Genomic DNA, 19,873 nt, shown 5'->3' on the forward strand with positions numbered 1-19,873 from the left:
TTTTTTTTTTTTTTTTGGTTTGGCTTTATTATATCTCAATTTCTCATAAAGTCAATATCTTCCATTTGTTCAATTCTATTTTTTAATGAAATATTTTCTTCAGTGAGCTTTTCCCAATTGACCAATTTTACTTTTAAGGCATTCTTCTCCTTGTCAGGTTTGTATATCCTTTTCCACCTCTCTCAATTCTTTCCCTAATTTTTCCTCTCTCTCTCTCTTACTTGATGTTCAAAGTCCCTTTTGAGTTTTTCTATAGCTTGAGACCAATTCTTATTTTTCTTGGAAGCTTTGGATATAGGAGCTTTGACTTTATCACCTTCAGATTGTGTGTTTTGATCCTCCTTGTCCCCATAATAACTTTCAATGGTCAGAAACTTTTTTTGTTGTCAACTCATTTTCCTAGCTTATTACTTGGCTTTTAACTTTTTGCTAAAATTGGGCTCTTTTCCAAGGTGACGGGTACACTATCCCAAGATTGAGGAGTTTTGTGCAACTATTTTCAGAAATTCTTCTAGGAATCTGATCACAAGGCCTTTTTTTCTGTCGTGAAGCTGTTAGGTGTGCCTTCACTCCACTGTAGCAGTACTAGTGTGTTGGTTGTGCTGGGGCGCTGCTGACCGGGCTACACTAGGATTGCATACCAGACTCTCATCTCATTGCCACAGACTCTTTCCACTGACTTTCCGAATTCTTCCTGATGTCCAGAGGCTGAGAGATCCAGAAGCCTCCAGGACAGCTGCTGATTCAGAAGTCCCTCCTTGATGATGCTGGGTTGGGGCTGGGGCTGGGGCTTGTTCCAGGGTTGTGTGCTAGGCTCCCACTCTTGTTCCACAGTTTCTGCTGACCTTCCAGGTCCTTATTGGTGTCTTGGGCTGAGAGGAGCCACTAGTACTGCAGCTGATTCAGAGGTCGATCTGGGCTGGGCTGGGTCTGGGACACTCCCACCCTGATGTTACAGTCCTTTTCAGCTGAGCATCCAAGTTGCCTTTGGAAAGTGTTCTACTCCTTTTTCAGTGTTCTGCTGCTCTAAAAATTGTTTAGAGTTATTATTTAAAGGAAATAGAGCAGTTTGGGGGAGGGATTGGGTGAGTTCCTGCCTTTATTCTGCCATCTTGGCTCTGCCTCTATGAGATTTCTTTATTTCACACGTAATGAAAGACTTTGCACTGAAGACATGGTATTTGGTAGTCCTCCCTCCAAACCCCCTACATCCCCCAAAATGACTTATAAAGCATCTAATACAGACCTGACTCCTTCTTGGCTGCATTTGCCATAATTCAGTCCCTATTTTGATGAAGGAGAAGGGAGACAAGGAAATGTTCAGTAGAACCAGACCATTTCTATCATTATATATCCTTGCTCTTTATCCAATATTGCATCCTTATATGGTAAGTAAACCTAATCTTTTATAACCTCCTTACCAGTACTCCATCAGTAACTATATCATCAAAATACAAGGTTTTAAGATGACATCCTGAGCTTCCTAACACAATAGTTTAAATATTTCTACCTTGAAGAATATGGAGTAAAGTGCTTTCATATGGGAAACCTTGCTACTCTCAGAAAAAGAATAGTGGAACTTGCTGTAATCAAATATAAGTTAATATTTCACTCTTCAAATTAAAACAAACTACTTGCCCAACTACTTTCATTGACTATTTTAATCTTCCAACATGATAGAGCTTAATTTATCTTCTAAAATTATATGACTCTTGTATTATTTTTGTTTTCTCAAAAGATTATTTTAAAAATTCAGCCTTGCTCTAACATGGGGGAGGAACTTTGACACTGTCCTAAGTCTGTGTTTGAAATTCTTCCTCCTTTACAGCTTAAGTAAACAATAATGCCTCAGCCAAATGTTAAAAATTGCAGAGTATTGAATTATTCCTTAGACAGTATGAAGTATGATCTATTGTGTTAAAAGCAGCAGAGCAGTGGAGAAGTCTAAGGAATTAAAAAAAAGAAAAAAGAACAAACCCAAGGTTGTTGGAGCTAGAATTAGGAAGTCATTGGTAACCTTTAAGAAACTCACTACCATAGAGTGGTGAAAGCAAAAGCCAGAGCAATAATTATCACTATTTTTAAGAAGCTGAGAAAGGCAGGGGTGAGGAGTGCTGTATCTGTAATCCAGAGTCAGTTCTAGAACTGACATTCATCATGTGCCTATGGGCAAATGATTGAACCTCTTTGAACCTCACATGTAAAATGGACATGGCCATACCTTCATTCTCTAGCTTATGGTGGTCTTTATAGGGAAAAAAAGTGACCCTTTTTCCTATTATCTAAAAGAGCATCGTGGGATTGTGGTTAGGATATTGGTCTTTGAGGCATGGGAACTGGGTTAAAATCCAAGCCCCATTCTTAGTTGTTCCATTATCCCAAGCAAATCATTTGCTGAATTTTAATTGTCTGCAATGGGGATAAAATAATACTTGTATTTATTTCCTTCATGGGAAGGCAGATCAGCTACTAAAAACAACGCACCTTTGTTAGGTATATTTCAGCTGACATAAGGAATGATAATGAGAGAGCTCCCTGGAAGCTTTTGGACTAGACTACAGAAGACCCAGGGCTTCTGTACTGTGAGACACCCAAGAGCCAGGACAAGGGGCAGGAGGGGCAAGGGAAGAAGAGCTCAGGGAAAATGACTCAGGGAGTCTTTTCTCACCAGAAGGAAGAGATAAAACTTGATCTCAGTCACCAGAGTTGGAAGGATACAAGAAAATCATGGTAGTCAGAAGTAGGACATAGAGCAGTGTGAGCAGATCAGAGATTCATCTATGATGATCCCTCACTCTTAGTCAGTCAATTAGCATTTGTAAAGTAACTACTGTGTGCCAGGAACTGTGTTAAGCACTGGGGATTCAAAATGAGGCAAGAGATAATTCCTGCCCTCAATTATTACAATCCAATAAAGGAACTCCTGCTTCATTGTAGCGCATCCTGAGGAGGCTCCTAAGGAAAGGGGGTAAGCTTGATTTTCTACTTCTGATGTCATAGGGCAGGGGACCTTGGAAGAGTGGGCAATGGATGCCCTCCTTTCAGCATACAGCTATAAGTTTGTAGCATGAAACATTCTGGAATGGGAAATTCCATAGAGAAAAAGTTTCCAAAAAAGGATTAGTGTAGAGTTGCCAGGCGGAGGTAGAGGGATGGGGGTGTGTGTGTATGGCATGTGTAAAGCAGAGACAGCTTACTGAAAATGAACTTTGTGGATCTCAAAGAAGCCTTAAAAGCCAAAGGTTTTTCAGATTGCCACAGTATTATATAATGTGAATTACTATTTTTTTAAAATAGGAAACTTTTTTATAAAGAAGTTTATCTTCAATGATAGACTAGTATGAACAATGAGAAAGAGACTTGAGTATTCCCCAAATCCTTCCTTTCACACAATAAAAATGGCCATATTTTGATAATTCATAAGTCTAGTCCTACTGAAATCCATTGATCCCATAGACTGAAAATAGATGAAATCAAAGGGTGTTACCCAGATGTTGTAGGAAAAGCATTTCATACCAGCTGGGACAGTTTTTCTTTAAGGGAGAAAGGAAACTGTTGTTCATATTTGTTTGGTCCCAAGGATGAGAGATGTTAAAAAAAACCAGCCAATGAGGAATTGGTGTTCTGAAATTTGTCACTTTCCACCACCTTGTTGGATGATGTCTTCCTGACTCTATGTGGCTTCTTTATTAAATGGAGACTCTTGGTTTGTAGTAGGACAGCCTGGAGTTTATTGATGAGGTAACAGGGAACCAAATGATGAGGTTTATACCTTATTAGGATTAATTGAGGTCTAGTGGCAGGATTGGGGTACAGGGAGTCACATGGATCTCCCCTGCAACCCCTTAGGATTCGGCGCAAGGATACAAAGTTAAATCAGGTCTAGTGGCAGGGAGAGTCCCTTGTAAATGAATTTACAGGCCCGAAAACCTAGATGGGTAAAAAGATGTTTATTGCCAGATTTGGAAGCAAGGTTAAAGTCTGGTTAGTGAAAGGCATTAGATAGAGGAAGATATATACCAAAAGCGGTGGGGCAGAGAGTTGGTTGCTGGCATCTTTCAACTCTCTGCCAAGGGATGATTCCACCTTGGCTGTTTTATCTGCTTGAAGGGGAATATGGGTGGAGCCCAGGTTGATTTCTGGAAGGCCAGAACCCACCAGGTGGGGGTTGGGCTATCTGAGCAGATCTTGGGGGCTGAAAACCCAAGCCAGCTCAGATTCGATGGGGGCTGGGTACAGCCCAAACTGGCTTGACCAGATCTTGAAAATCAAAGATCAGTCCCAAAGGAAGTTGGAAATCAGGAAAGGAATCTCAAAGGGGCTATTGCCCTCATCATTTATGATTTCATTGAGAGAGGGAAATCCCTAATAAGGAAAATCCCTTTACCAAATGCAGATTGAGATCTTCTCTGCAGTTTATAGTTTTAGAGAGTTGTTGATGTCATTAACAAATTAAATAATTTATCCAGGCTAATACAGCCACTGTGTATCAGATGCAGGACTTGAACTCAGATATTCCTGGCACAGAAGCCAGCTTTCTTTCCACACTATCATAATTACTCCTAGCACATTGATTTTAATAATAGTTTCTTTCTTTTTTTAAAAAACACTTTCTAAAAACTGAAGGAGTTTTACTTGCATTTTATATTCCATTGTATTCTAATTCTTAGCCTGAATCACTATCCTAGCTTGAGTTAGGCCTGGCCCATCATACCAGGTATTTTGATGTAAAATGCTGCTGACTTAATGATTATTTTAGAGGTTCAAAACAAAAGCTACTTCCTTGGTTGCTTTTACAGGGAAAAGGTAGCTTTAATCCTACACCCATTGACTTGCCCCCTTCCCACTAAATATATAAATACATAAAAGAGCATTCCAAATAGCAAATAACGAAAAATCCATTTGTCTAAGCCAGAGGTTAGTAAATTTCAAGCCTGTGGGCCAAATTTGACTTGCTGACAGCTTTTGTACAGCCTGGAATTTTAGCATTCTCTCTCTCTCTCTCTCTCTCTCTCTCTCTCTCTCTCTCTCTCTCTCTCTCTCTCTTTTGCATTTTCAAAGAAAGCTTATTGTATTTAAGTAGCAAAAACAAACCACAGAAGTTATACAAACTGGAATATAACAGAAAATGAACAAAGGTAAATAAGTCCTTTGTGGTGAGAATGATGAAATCTTGACTGAAACCAAGAAAGAAGTCTAATCTCTCTCAAAAGCTTCCCCTTAGGTCTCTAGGGAGTCAAATTAGACAATAAGGAAATGTTGAACTTCCCTCTTTCATTATTCTCCTGAACTCCATGTGTCTCTCTTTAATTAATCTTTCCATCAGTTCCACTCTTCACATAGGTCCACAGTCTCACATCAACATCCTGTCCAACAAGTAGGGGTCAAGTTAAGTAGGAGTCACATCTTCCTCTATTTTAAAATGAGAAGCCAAGTGCCCCAGGTTTAGGTGAAAGCCTAATTACACCGGCCCAAGTCTCTGGGAGAGGATGACAGATTGTTCTTGGTCTTTGTAAATCATAGAGAGTAAATGACCCCTATTCAACAGGAGCACCAGGTGTGTATGAAGCTGGCTCTCTCTCCTGCTTTGGGGGTAGAAACTGGGCCATCTGGGAAGCCATTCCTCTACATACATATGACACCTTGTCAAATACACAGGCATGTACACATACACACATATACACAAAACATATACATTTAAAACATGTGCATTATATATATGTTTATGTATGTGTGCTATGTATTACATTATATATATTTAGAGTACTATTCCTCTTTGGTCTACACATACACACACATATAGTACATACATATGAATATATATGGGTGTGTGTGTGTGTGTGTGTGTGGCTAGAGCCTTACATAGGTATTTGGAGGCACAAGAGACTTCCTGACCCACTTAGGGGCTTAAATCACTGAGCCATGGCAAAGATACTCCTATAATCAGGGCAGGGTAAATGTGATTTTGCTGACTGACAATCAAAGATGAGAAAGTACAAGATAAGTTAAACACAATCTCCTTCTCTAGTTTTTACTAAAGTGGAGAGGAAGGGGGTGTTACTCAGTAGTTACATGTTACTCAGTAGTGTCTGACTAGTCATGATTCCATTAGGGGCTTTCTTGGCAAGGACACTGAAGGAGTTTGCCATTGCCTTCTCCAGCTCAGTTTGCTGATGAGTAATTGAGGCAAACAGGGCTAAGGGACTTACTCAAACTCAAATAACTAATATGTATCTGAGGTCAGATGTGAACTCAGGAAGAGCCTTCTGACTCCAGACCCAGTGCTCTATCTCCTAATTGCCCTAAGTGATGTCATAGAATCTGATTATGACAATTATAATTTTATTTACTTATTTTTTAAAATAGTTTTTATTTACTAGATATATGCATGGGTAATTTTACAACATTGACAATTGCCAAACCTTTTGTTCTAATTTTTCCCCTCCTCTCCTTCCCAAGGCAGGTTGCCCAATACATGACAATTGTAATTTTAAAAGATTAAAGCTAGAAAAGACTTTAAGGTCATATAATATGAGTAGTAGCATTGGACGATAAGTGCAGATAGATATTAGTTTGGTGAGTTGGAGAGACAAGTAATTTTGAAATTCAAACTCTTTTATATCCCTTCATTTTACCAAATCTTGGCAGGAAAGTATTAAATTGAAGCTAGTGGAGAAGGCAGGGCAGAACCTACAGTAACCCATTTCTCTCCCTTGCCTGTCCCCAGATTTTCTTTCTTTTTTTTAAAATTAATTTTATAATTATAACATTTTTTTTGACAGTTCATATGCATAGGTAATTTTTTTTACAACATTATCCCTTGTACTCCCTTCTGTTCTGAATTTTTCCCCTCCTTCCCTCCATCCCCTCCCCTAGATGGCAGGTATTCCCATACATATTAAATATCATAGTATTTCATAGGTACAATATAGATGTGCAGAACTGAATTTTGTTGTTGTTGTTGTTGTTGTTGTTGCAAAGGAAGAATTGGATTTGGAAGGTAAAAATAACCTGGGAAGAAAAACAAAAAAAATGTTCATAGTTTACACTCATTTCCCAGTGTTCCTTTTCTGGGTGTAGTTGATTCTGTCCATCATTGATCAGTTGGATCTGAGTTAGCTCTTCTCTATGTTGAAGATATCCACTTCCATCAGAATACATCCTCATACAGTATCATTGTTGAAGTGTATAATGATCTCCTGGTTCTGCTCATTTCACTCAGCATCAGTTGATGTAAGTCTCTCCAAGCCTCTCTGTATTCCTTCTGTTGGTCATTTCTTATAGAACAATAATATTCCATAACATTCATATACCATAATTTACCCAACCATTCTCCAATTGATAGACATCCGTTCATTTTCCAGTTTCTAGCCACTTTGAAAAGGGCTGCCACAAACATTTTGGCACATACAGGTCCCTTTCCCTTCTTTAGTATTTCCTTGGGATATAAGCCCAGTAGTAGCACTGATGGGTCAAAGGTCACTTTTGGATAACTTTTTGGGCATAATTCCAGATTGCTCTCCAGAATAGTTGGATTCTTTCACAACTCCACCAACAATGCATAAGTGTCCCAGTTTTTCTGCATCCCATCCAACATTCATCGTTATTTGTTCCTGTCATCTTAGCCAATCTGACAGGTGTGTAATAAAACCTCAGAGTTATCTTAATTTGCATTTCTCTGATCAATAGTGATTTGGAACACCCTTTCATATGAGTAGAAATAGTTTCAATTTCATCATCTCAAAATTGTCTGTTCATATCCTTTGACCATTTATCAATTGGAGAATGGCTTGATTTCTTATAAATTAAAGTCAATTCTCTGTATATTTTGGAGATGAGGCCTTTATCAGAACCTTTAACGGTAAAAAATGTTTTCCCAATTTGTTACTTCCCTTCTAATCTTGTTTGCATTAGTTTTGTTTGTGCAAAACCTTTTTAATTTGATGTAATCAAAATTTTCTATTTTGCGATCAATAATGATCTCTAATTCTCCTTTGGACACAAATTCCTTCCTCCTCCACAAGTCTGAGAGGTAAACTATCGTATGTTCCTCTAATTTATTTATGACCTTGTTCTTTATGCCTAAATCTTAGGCCCATTTTGATCTTATTTTATATGTGATGTTAAATGTGGGTCCATGCCTAGTTTCTGCCATACTAATTTCCAGTTTTCCCAGCAGTTTTTGTCAAATAATGAATTCTTATCCCAAAATTTGGGATCTTTGGGTTTGTCAAACACTAGATTGCTATTTTAATTCACTGTCTTGCCCTGTGAACCTCACTTATTCCACTGATCAACTAGTCTATTTCTTAGCCAATACCAAATGGTTTTGGTGACTGCTGCTTTATAATATAGTTCTAGATCAGGTACAGCTAGGCCACCTTCATTTTATTTTATTTTTTCATTACTTCCCTTGAAATTCTTGACCTTTTGTTGTTCCATATGAATTTTGTTGTTATTTTTTCTAGGTCATTAAAATAGTTTCTTGGGAATCTGATTGGCATAGCACTAAGTAAATAGATTAGTTTAGGGAGTATTATCATCTTAATTATATTCACTCGGCCTATCCAAGAGCACTTAATGTTAATGTCTTTCCAATTATTTAAATCTGACTTTATTTTTGTGGCAAGTGTTATGTAATTTTGCTCATATAATTCCTGACTTTCCTTTGGTAGATATATTCCCAAATATTTTATACTATTGACAGTTATTTTGAATGGAATTTCTCTTTGTATCTCTTGCTTTTGGATTGTATTGGTAATGTATAAAAATGCTGAGGATTTATGTGGATTTATTTTGTATGCTGAAACTTTGCTAAAGTTCTGAATTATTTTCAATAGCTTTTTAGCAGAGTCTTTGGGGTTCTCTAAGTATACCATCATGTCATCTGCAAAGAGTAATAGTTTGATTTCCTCATTACCTGCTCTAATTCATTGAATCTCTTTCTTGGCTCTTATTGCCGAGGCTAGTGTTTCTAGTACTATATTGAATAGTAATGATGATAGTGGGCAACCTTGTTTCACTCCTGATCTTACAGGGAAAGGTTCCAGTTTATCGCCATTACACATGATGCTTACTGGTGATTTTAAATATATGCTCCTTATTATTTTAAGGAATAGTCCATTTATTCCTATACTCTCAAGTGGTTTTAGTAGGAAGGGATGTTGGATTTTATCAAATGCTTTTTCTGCATCTATTGAGATGATCATATGGTTTTTGTTAATTTGGTTATTGATATAGTTGATTATGCTAATAGTTTTCCTAATATTGAACCAACCCTGCATTCCTGGTATAAATCCCAATTGCTCATAGTGTATTATCCTGGGGATGATTTTCTGTAGTCTTTTTGCTAATGCTTTATTTAAGATTTTAGCATCAATATTCATCAGGGAGGTCTATAATTTTCTTTCTCAGTTTTCAGCCTACCTGGTTTAGGTATCAGTACCATGTCTGTGTCATAAAAGGTATTTGGTAGGACTCCTGCAATCCCTATTTTTTCAAATAGTTTATATAGCATTGGAGTTAGTTGTTCTTTAAATGTTTGGTAGAATTCACATGTAAATCCATCTGGTCCTGGGGATTTTTTCTTAGGGACTTGGTTAATAGCTTGTTCTATTTCTTTTTCTGAAATGGGACTACTGAGACCATTTACTTCCTCTGTTAATCTGGGCAAGCTATATTTTTGAAGGTATTCTTCCATTTCATTTAAGTTATCTAATTTATTGGCATAAAGTTGAGCAAAGTAGCTCCTAACTATTGTTCTAATTTCCTCTTCATTAGTGGTGAGTTCTCCCTTTTCATTTTCAAGACTAACAATTTGCTTTTCCTCTTTCCTTTTTTTAATCAGAGTTACTAAGGGTTTGTCTATTTTGTTGGTTTTTTCATAGAACCGACTCTTAGTTTTATTAATTAATTCAATAGTTTTTTTTTTAACTTTCAATTTTATTAATCTCACCTTTTATTTTTAGAATTTCAAGTTTCGTGTCTGTCTGGGGGCTTTTAATTTGTTCCTTTTCTAGCAATTGTAGTTGTAGGCGCAATTCGTTGACCCTCTTTCTCTATTTTATTCAAGTAGGCCTCTAGAGATATAAAATTTCCCCTTATTACAGCTTTGGCTGTATCCCACACATTTTGGTATGGTGTCTCATTATTGTCATTTTCTTGGGTGAAGTTATTAATTAGATCTATGATTTGCTGTTTTACCCAATCATTCTTTAGTATAAGATTATTTAGTTTCCAATTATTTTTTGGTCTATTTTCCCCTGGCTTTTTATTAAATGTAATTTTAATTGCATTGTGGTCTTAAAAGGATGCATTTACTATTTCTGCCTTACTGCATTTGATTTTGAGGTTTTTATGTCCTAGTATATGATCAATTTTTGTATAGGTTCCATGAACTGCTGAGAAGAAAGTGTAATCCTTTCTGTCTCCATTTAGCTTTTGCCAAAGATCTATCATATTAAACTTTTCTAGTATTCTATTTACCTTTTTGACTTCTTTCTTATTTATTTTGTGGTTTGATTTATCTAATTCTGAGAGTGCAAGGTTGAGATCTCCCACTATTATAGTTTTGCTGTCTATTTCTTTTTGCAGCTCTCTTAATTTCTCTTTTAAGAATTTAGATGCTGCACCATTTGGTGCGTATATGTTTAATATTGATACTGCTTCAATATCTATGCTATCCTTTAGCAGGATATAATGCCCTTCCTTATCTCTTTTAATTAGATCAATTTTTGTTTTTGCTTGATCTGAGATAAGGATGGCTATCCCTGCTTTTTTGGCTTCACCTGAAGCACAGTAGATTCTGCTCCACCCTTTTACCTTTATTCTGTATATATCACTCTGTTTCAGGTGTGTTTCCTGTAAACAACATATGGTAGGATTCTGGCTTTTAATCCAGTCTGCTAACTGCTTCCTCTTTATGAGGGAGTTTACCCCATTCACATTTATGGTTAGAATGCCTAATTCTATATTGCTTGCCATCCTGTTAACCCTGCTTATGCTTTTCTCCTTTCCTTCCCTCTTACCCTCCTATCCAGTATTAAACTTGTGAATACCACTTGCTTTTCACAGCCCTCCCTTTTTAGTATCCCTCCCCCACCTTAAAGTTCCTCTTCCTATTTTACCCCTTTTTCTCCCAATTTCTGTATTCTTTCCCCTTAGCTTACTCCTTCCCTCTCACTTTTCAGTGAAGTGGAAGAAGTTTCACCATAAATCGAATATGTCTATTGATACACACTATGTTCATCTCCCTCCTTTCTTTCTCTCAGATATAATAGATTACCTTTGCTCTTCATGAGATGTAGTACCACCACTTTACCCTTTTTTATGATATAATTTCCTTTCCACCTCTAGTTTCTAGGACAAATTATACATGTGTTCTTTACATATCTTTATGGCAGAAATATAGTTCTCAAAATTTCTTCTTACCTTTTTAGAAATCTCTTGAATTCTGTTTTTGAAGATCAAACATTTTGTGTAGGTCTGGTTTTTTCATCAAGAATAGATGGAATTCATTTATTTCATTAAATGCCCATCTTCTTCCCTGGAAAATGATGCTCATTCTTGCTGGGTAAGTTATTCTTAGCTGCATACCAAGTTCCTTAGCCTTTCAGAATATCATATTCCAGGCCCTTTGTTCTTTTAATGTGGATGCTGCTAGATCCTGGGTTATCCTTATTGTGGCTCCTCCATATCTGAATTGCCTTTTTCTAGCAGCTGCCAGTATTTTTTCCTTCGTCTGATGGTTCTTGAACTTGGCCAGTTTTGATTTTAGGGTCCCTTTCAGTAGGTGATTGATGAATTTTTTACTTTACCTTCTGTTTGCAAAACGTCTGGGCAGTTCTCTTTGATAATTTCCTGGAAAATAGTGTCCAGGCTCTTTTTTTCCTCACATTTTTCAGGGAGTCCGATTATTCTCAAATTGTCTCTCCTGGATCTGTTTTCTAGGTCTGTTGTCTTTCTAATAAGGTACTTGACATTCTTTTCAATTGTTTCATTTCTCTGGTTTTGCTTGACTACTTCTTGGTTTCTCCTTGATTCATTCATTTCTACTTGTTCGAGTCTTATTTTCAATGATGTGTTTTCTTCACTCACTTTTTTAAAATATGTTTTTGTAATTGTCCAATTGAGTTTTTAAGTGAGTTTTTTTCTTCTATGGAATTTTTTTTCCATTTTATCCATTTTATTTTTTAGAGAGCTGTTTTCTTTTTCCAGCTCACTAATTTTATTTCTCAATGATTTGTTTTCTTTATCCAGTCTGTCTTTAAATGCATGGAATGACTTCTCCAGGCTCTCTTACCAAGCTTTCCTTTCCTTTTCCCATTTCTCTTCTAGCTCTCTTGTGAGAGCCTTTTTGATTTCCTCTATGAGAGTTTTGTGTATTGAGGAGCAGCTCATATCCCCCTTAGGGGATTCCTCTGGAGACAATCTGCTTTTAGTGTCCTCAGTATTTGAAGTCTGCTCTCTCTCCATACAGAAGCTGTCAATGGTTAGAGCCCTTTTGAATTTTTTGTTCTTTTTGTCAGAGCAGGAATCAAAGAAAACAAATTGACAAGAGAAACAATTGGTTTCTGGGGGGGATGGGGCTGGATGGTGTTAACGGGCTTCCTCTACAGACTGAGGGAGGCAGTGGGAGGCACTTATAAGACCCCGATGGCTGCGCTCTGTCTGCGCTCTGAGGCTCTGAGAACAGTCTGAATCATTCCGGGTGGGGGTGGGGGTGGCCTGGTCCCAAGAGACGCTAGCTTTCCGGGGTTTTATTCTTCACCTCCAGTGTTTACACCCTCTCCGCTGCTCCTGGCTTGCTGCTAAGACAGAACATCCACTCTGGGGTAAAAGTCTTTTTGCAGAAATGGCAGAGATCATACCCCTCCCCCCTCTGGTCTGAGCTGTGTGAGCTGTCTGTCTTGCTCTTGCTGCCTGCCCTCAGTCTGCGCCCAGTCTGTTTGTCCCCTTCCCCGAGCAAACAAAGACTTTTTCTGGCGAATTTCAAGGATGTCTTCTGTTAGTTAGTTAGTTAATTAGGGTTTCTTTTCCGGTCAAGCATTAACTCTGAGGCTTGTCATGAAGTAAGTCCTGAGAGAAAATGCGGAGCTCAAGCAGCTGTCTGCCTCCACCCCGCCATCTTCCCCAGATTTTCTCCATGAACTTGTTTCCTTGTTTTCTCCTGTTGGTTCTGGAAGCATCATTTACTCTGCACTTTAGTCTCACCTTTTTCTATACCTCTTAAATTCTGTGGAAATAAAGTCATTGAGGAATTTGGGAAAGACAGCCCAGCTATCAGTTGTCTGCCAAGAGCCTTCCTGGGTGCCATTTTGTCAATTAATTGACAAAGATTTATCAATGTGCCTGGAAGGAATTAGTTCTGGAAGGCTCCTTTCTTATAGCTCAGAACTGCCAAGACAGAGAAGCCCAAAGGAGAAGTCTGCTTTTCCAGAACACTGGGGGGTGGTGGACAGAATCTTAACATTTATTATAGTTTATTAGAACTACAGGAGACTTTTTAGAGGCCACATGTGGAGGGAACATGGATTGCAGTTTGCTGGTTTTCCCCTGTTGGTTGCTGCTCCCCCCAAATGAGAATCTGCTTGCTAGAAAGCATTGGTTTTTCCAGTCTCCACTCACTTTCCCTTCTCCCAAAACCTGACCTGGGATGTCAAAAGTTCTAGCATGGTGAAAATGATGTAGGATAGAGTGTTGGACTTGGATCCCAGAAAACTTGAATTACTATCCTCCCTCAGACACTTAATTTTGGCATGACCCACTAAGTTTTTCTTACTTGTAAGATGTGCATACTTCCCAATAATAGCACCTCTTTCACTGAATTGTTGTGAAAATCAAATGAAATAATTTGTGAAATGTTGTAAAGTGTTATATAAATGCTAGATATTATTCTTATTATTTTCTACTTGGCACTTGTCGCCAGGGCTGCTTTAGTGTCCTGCCTCAAGCAGGGACCCTTTTCTGAGCCCTCCATTTATTCTGGCTGACAAGATTTGAATGTCACTTCTATCCACCTGAAAGATTTTCTTCCCAGGTCCTTTGTTCTCTGGTGATCTCTGTCATCCTTGATGGACAACTCACTCTTCCCTCTTTCTGTATCCAAATACTTAGTTAAACCCTGTCTGGCCTCTGTTCCAATACAGAGATCCTATCCTACCTCCCCAATTTCTAATATTCCACAAAAGATGTCCATGACTGCAAAGGTCACCAAACAGATACTGAAGATGACTCTATGAATGACTTCAGCTCATTAATCAAGACCAGAGGCTCTGTCTATTTGAATAACATTTCCTTGTACTCCATGGCTAAGCTATCTTTAGAATGAAGAAAAAAAATGGAGAAAGATACTCTGTTTGTCTCTCATGTTCTCTCTTACTCTCTCTCTCTCTCTTTAATCTTCTTTCACTCTCAAACTCTGTCTCCCCTCTCTCCTCTACCCCCTTTTCCCTTCTCTATCCCCCCCCTTTTTTTTAATGAGACTTCATAGCCATTCATAGAGGGATGCCTCATCCACCCAGTTCTTGAAAGAGCTGTCTGACAAAGGCGTGGGAGGATTTCACCTGATAAAGAGAGAGCCAGGGAGAGAATTTCACATGGAAATCTGTCAAGTTGCTTATGGAGTTGCCGAACCAACCCCACATGCCCTGTTGGCTGGGCTGTCAGTCTTTGGGAGAATAGAGGAAGAAATTCTTTAATTGCCCTCACCACACAGATGACATTTTATGCCCAATCAGTGGTCTGCAGAGCTTTCCCAGTTACTTCCAGAGAGAGGGGAGGGTGAGTTCTGGCTCTGTCAAGCCTAAGGTGGATTTGCCACTCAATAGGGACAATCTTTGCTCTGAGGCTTAAGAGTAACCAATTGCTAGAGGAAACAAGCCTGTAGTTGTTGTTATTTAGTAAATCTTTATAGATATTTTGAATGCCACTAGTTCTGAGAGTTTTAACCTATAAAAATGGGTGGATGCAGATACCCAATCACAGAATCTCATGGCTATAAGGGATCTCAGAGACCAACTAGCCTAACTTTTTATTTGTGTGACATGCTCTTTTACAATCCATTAATCACCAAGCATTTATTAAGCACCTACTATGTGCTGAGAAATGAAGTTGCAAACACAAAGCACAACATCATCAGCAATTTTTCATCCAGCTGCTGCTGAAAGACCACTGGTGAGGGAGCACCTACTACCTCTTGAGGCAGTGCACTCCATTTTTGGACAGCTCTGATGCTTAGGGAAATTCCCTTCATTTTGAGTTAAGATCTGTCTCGTCACTTTCATCTAGCATTGCTTTTTATGGGAATAGATGACCTTTGTGAGGACGCTGACCGCATCTTATCTAAATTCGGCATTTCTTGTAGCCTTACCACAGCACTATCCACATAGCAAGCATTACATAAAAGTTTGAATCAAGTTGAAACTATAACTAGGATGCATTACCCTACTATCTTAGTTTCTCAGATTAGCAGAATTTTAAGGGAACTGAACAGAGAACTGATCACTTTTGATGGAGGTTGAAGAGAGGTCAGTGAGAAATAGTCCCTGGTACCACCTGTGGAAGACCTGAAGGAAGGACTGTATTAGGGGCTCGAGTGGAAAAGACATTTAAATAGAGAACAGGAGGAGAGGGACAGAAAGGGTTACTAGTGACAAACTGCCTACTTCACAATTTAGCTGAAGACTAAAGCTGATGGCATCAGAATTTGTAGTCCAAATGAAAGATTTCTATAAAATAAATTAATAATAATGATAATTTCTTATAATATATTCTGGCTATGTTATCCTGGGTTTATTATTTTCAAAATGTTTTGGAACCAAACTGTGATTTTTTTCTGAGGAAAAGGGAGGTGTTTTATTTGTTATCTCCTTCAAAGAACTTCACAGATGGTTGTTGAACAAATTCATGACCCACAGAAGTAAGAAACAAGTGACCTTAGGCAGCATGGTAATTATGTGAATTATGTGTCTATGTATGACCAAACTCCCTGGCATGCTTGAGCCTCAGTTTCTCCATCTGTAAAATGGGAATACAAGTTAGAATGACAAAGGCAGGGTGCTTTGTAAAATGTAAAGCCAGACAGAGAGGTGAAGGATGGTACCATGATTTTGGCCTGCATTAGGTTTTTCTCCAATACCATAATATGCCTTAGGAAAGGGTAGAGCAGGGTATCCTAATCTAATCTGCCATGAATTGACTGCTAATAGAGAAGAGAATACGTTTCTCTTCATGTTTTGTATAGTAATAACTGCTCCTGACAGTCTCCTTTCAGACTGGTACCTTGGCTTGGACAATTGGAGCAAGATAAAAGGGACAGAGGGACGAGGCTGAGATCCTGCTTCTGTCTGGTCTGGGAAGCAGAGCCCCCCTGACAGGATGAAAAGGCAAGCAGAGGAAAAACAGGTTTATACAGATGGAAGAGAAGAGGAAGATGACAAAGGAAAAAGAAGCCATGTTTGCCATGGGCATCGAAAGGCTTGACAGCTTTCTAGCTAGAAGCAAGAAAACTGGATGAGTTCAAGCTAGTGGGTGGTTTGTTTGCTGGCAAAGCCAAAGGATAAATTAGCTGGGTGACAGATTTTTTTGAGTTATCCCTTGAATTAGACATTTCAATCTGAGCTAATTTTATCTTGAGAGTCATAGGGTAGTTGGGTAGTGTGTGTCTATTTTTGAGGGGTAGACACTTTGCTCTTTGCAAAATGCTTCACATTCATTGTCTCAATTAATATTCACAACGTCCCAGTGAGGTAGGCAGAATAGGATTTGTTATTTCCATGGGGCAGAGAAGGTACATGACCTGCCAAAGAACACAGAAAGAGTAAGGGGTGGAGCTAAGACAAACTCAGGTTTTCAAGTTTCTTCCCAGTACATTGTGCTAGTGTGTAAGCCCTGAGAAACCTGGATCATATACTTAGAGCTAGGAGAGATCTTAGAAATTATCTTCCAGTCCAACTTCTTCTTTAGACTCATGAGGAAAAATAGATCTAGAAAGATGAAGAGAGGGACACAATTATTAAATAACAGAACTGGAATACAAGCTCCAATAGTATTTAGCTAAAATTAAATAGAAGAGTTCGGATTTCTGCAGTCCTGTTCATGAATGGTTTCTGATTTCTCTTTGGTCTTTTTTGCTTTGCATGTCCTGTGGTTTCTCCTATGCTTGGGACCTTGTACACAGTGATGATAGGGATGGGAAAAAGGGCCTGCTTGATTTCTAATGGCACAAAATTCCTACATTCTCTCCTCCCTAGTTAAAAAAAATTAGTCCCTGCAATTTATACTAACTACATATTTGCAGTGTGCATATACAGATTATACATGCATGTACAAATTCTATCATTATAAAAGTCATACCTGGATACATAAGAAATATGCAAGTACATATTATATAATATCACACAAGAGTTATATAAGCAGATTTTTATATATGCTCTATTATCTGTATGCTATCCATGTGCCTTAAGATAGTTTATGATTCTATGTTGCAACAGCTAAACTACAGGAGTACCATTTTTCATTATCCCCAGAGAATCACATATCAACCTAGTTAGTCAGTTCATGGTGTACAGCAAAGAAAACACCCATCGTTCTCTCTCCAAATATACAAAGATCTGGGCAACAATGATGACTAGAAGAAAAAGAAGTTGGCAGTCTCATCCAAGAAAAAAAAAGGTGATGGGAACAGAGGGAGGAGGAGGAAAAGGAAAAGAAAAGAGGGAGGGAGAGAGGAATAGAGAAGAGCAGAATATTTTATATGAGAAATTCTAAGAGGCAAGATTACTTTCCCCCAAATTCCCAGCATTATTTTGTTAGAAATTAGTTCTTCCTTTTTAATGAAAAGATACAGAATAGAATTCCTCTTCATTGGTTCCTCTAACTTTGAAGAATGAATCTATCATTTCTGAAAGTCAGTCTTCTTATACTATGTTGGGAAGCAGTTGTCCTCAGAACCATTGGTTCATAATGTCAAATACGGGTCTACGAATAGCCTAGACAAAAGGACTTAAAAATAAACATTGTAGGGGTCAGATTCTGTGAATGCTAATATTCTTTGAAGGAAGAAGTAGCAGATAGAAAAAGGAAACTTTTTCCTCTCTTTTTTCTCAATAGTATTTTATTTTTCTAAATATGTGTGAAGATAGTTTTCAAAATTCATTTTTGTAAGACTCTGGGTTCCAAATTTTTCCCTTCCTTCCTTTCCCCCTTCCTAAGACAGCAAGCAATATGACATAGGTTAAATATGTGCAAATCTTTTAAACATGTTTCCATATTTGTCATGTTATGCAAGAAAAATCAGACCAAAAGGGAGAAATCCATCAAAAAGAAAGAACAAACAAAAAAACAAACAAAAAGTTGAAACTATGCTTCTATCCACATTCAGTCTGCATAGTTCTTTCCCTAGGTGTGAATGGCATTTTCCATCCCTATTCTATTGGAATTGTTTTGAATCACCACATTGTTAAGAAAAGCCAAATCCATGACAGTTGATCATTATATAATCTTGCTGTTCCTGGGTACAGTGTTCTCTGCTCACTTCACTTGGCATCAGTTCATGTAAGTCTTTAAAAGGAAACTTCTGAAATTGGCTCTAATCCTCCCTGTCTAAGCAGAGATTCTTTTTAGGCTGGGACAATTGTGGCAATCTTTTCCATATTCCCAAATTGTTCCTAAATTCAATTTTTCATCCAGACTTTTGACTCAGATCTTTTCCTGACTGGTCCTTTTGTTATAAATTATCTACCTGTACCCACCCTTTATGGGAGCTGATCCTTCCACCCATCCATGTTCCTATTTCCCCATTCACTTCAAAATCTAAGTCTATGATGGATGAGAATCAGTTTACCCAATCTCTCAACCACTTGATATGGGATGGTTCTTTGTCAGGCCACTAACTAGCATTTTCCCAGATGCTAAAATTTGGTAGCCGGTCTCTATCTTTTGGCTTAAAAGATTGATAACAAACTTGAATATTATAACATCAGTTTTTCTTCGTGTTCCTCTGAAGAAAAACCATAGCTAAATTGTAGGTCTCCTTTATCTACTCTCAGTTAAACAACATACTAGTTGTTTAACATACATAGTCTTTATATTTTCCCCATCCTCCGAAGTCCCAAAGTAAGCATGAAGAGGCAGATGTGGGTTTTACCAAAAACAAACACATGTATAAAGACTATAGCAGAGACTTGCTGAAAAGACCAAATTCTGACTGGACCAGTGCCCTACTTAGGCTTCTGTGACCCCAGCATGTTCAGCATGCTGCAATTAAAACACAGAATGCAGGTTCACACGAGGAGGATATGATCCATTTCTAGCTTTTAGAATCTAGACCCTGCACATATCTCAATAAGCCACAGAATCCTGACCCTGGTCAAAAAGAAACACTGACAAATACTTCTCCTATAACACTTCAGACACTGTAGAAGCCCTCTGGTCCCTGGATGGGTGTGCCTCCGTGTCACCAAATGCTCCATCACTACTAAGATATTTTTCGTGTTTTTTCATTTCCCTTCCAAAGACAAGCAATCTTTGCTCATGAGTTCAAAGACCTGCTGGTGTTTACACATACTGTATATGTAAGCCCCTAGAGTCAGTAATCCTGTCCTTTGATCAGATGAAGCACCAGTTTCACATTTCATATATATCTATCCAATGCTATCAAGGACGAAGAGAGTCTGTTCTGTTCCTCTGTTCCTGCGCTAATACTTTCTCTTGGTCCAGGACTCAAAAAATCATCACGGAGAACTTTCATAGCTATGTATTGCTTAATTTTAGGCAGCATTAATTACCTTTTTAGACTTTATATTGAATTGTTATTATTTGATAGTATTCTATGAGTTTGACTCTATAAGCAGTTCTGAATTCATCTAATTAC

The sequence above is a fragment of the Sminthopsis crassicaudata genome, chromosome 2, assembly GCF_048593235.1.
Source record: "Sminthopsis crassicaudata isolate SCR6 chromosome 2, ASM4859323v1, whole genome shotgun sequence".
Lineage (NCBI taxonomy): Eukaryota > Metazoa > Chordata > Mammalia > Dasyuromorphia > Dasyuridae > Sminthopsis > Sminthopsis crassicaudata.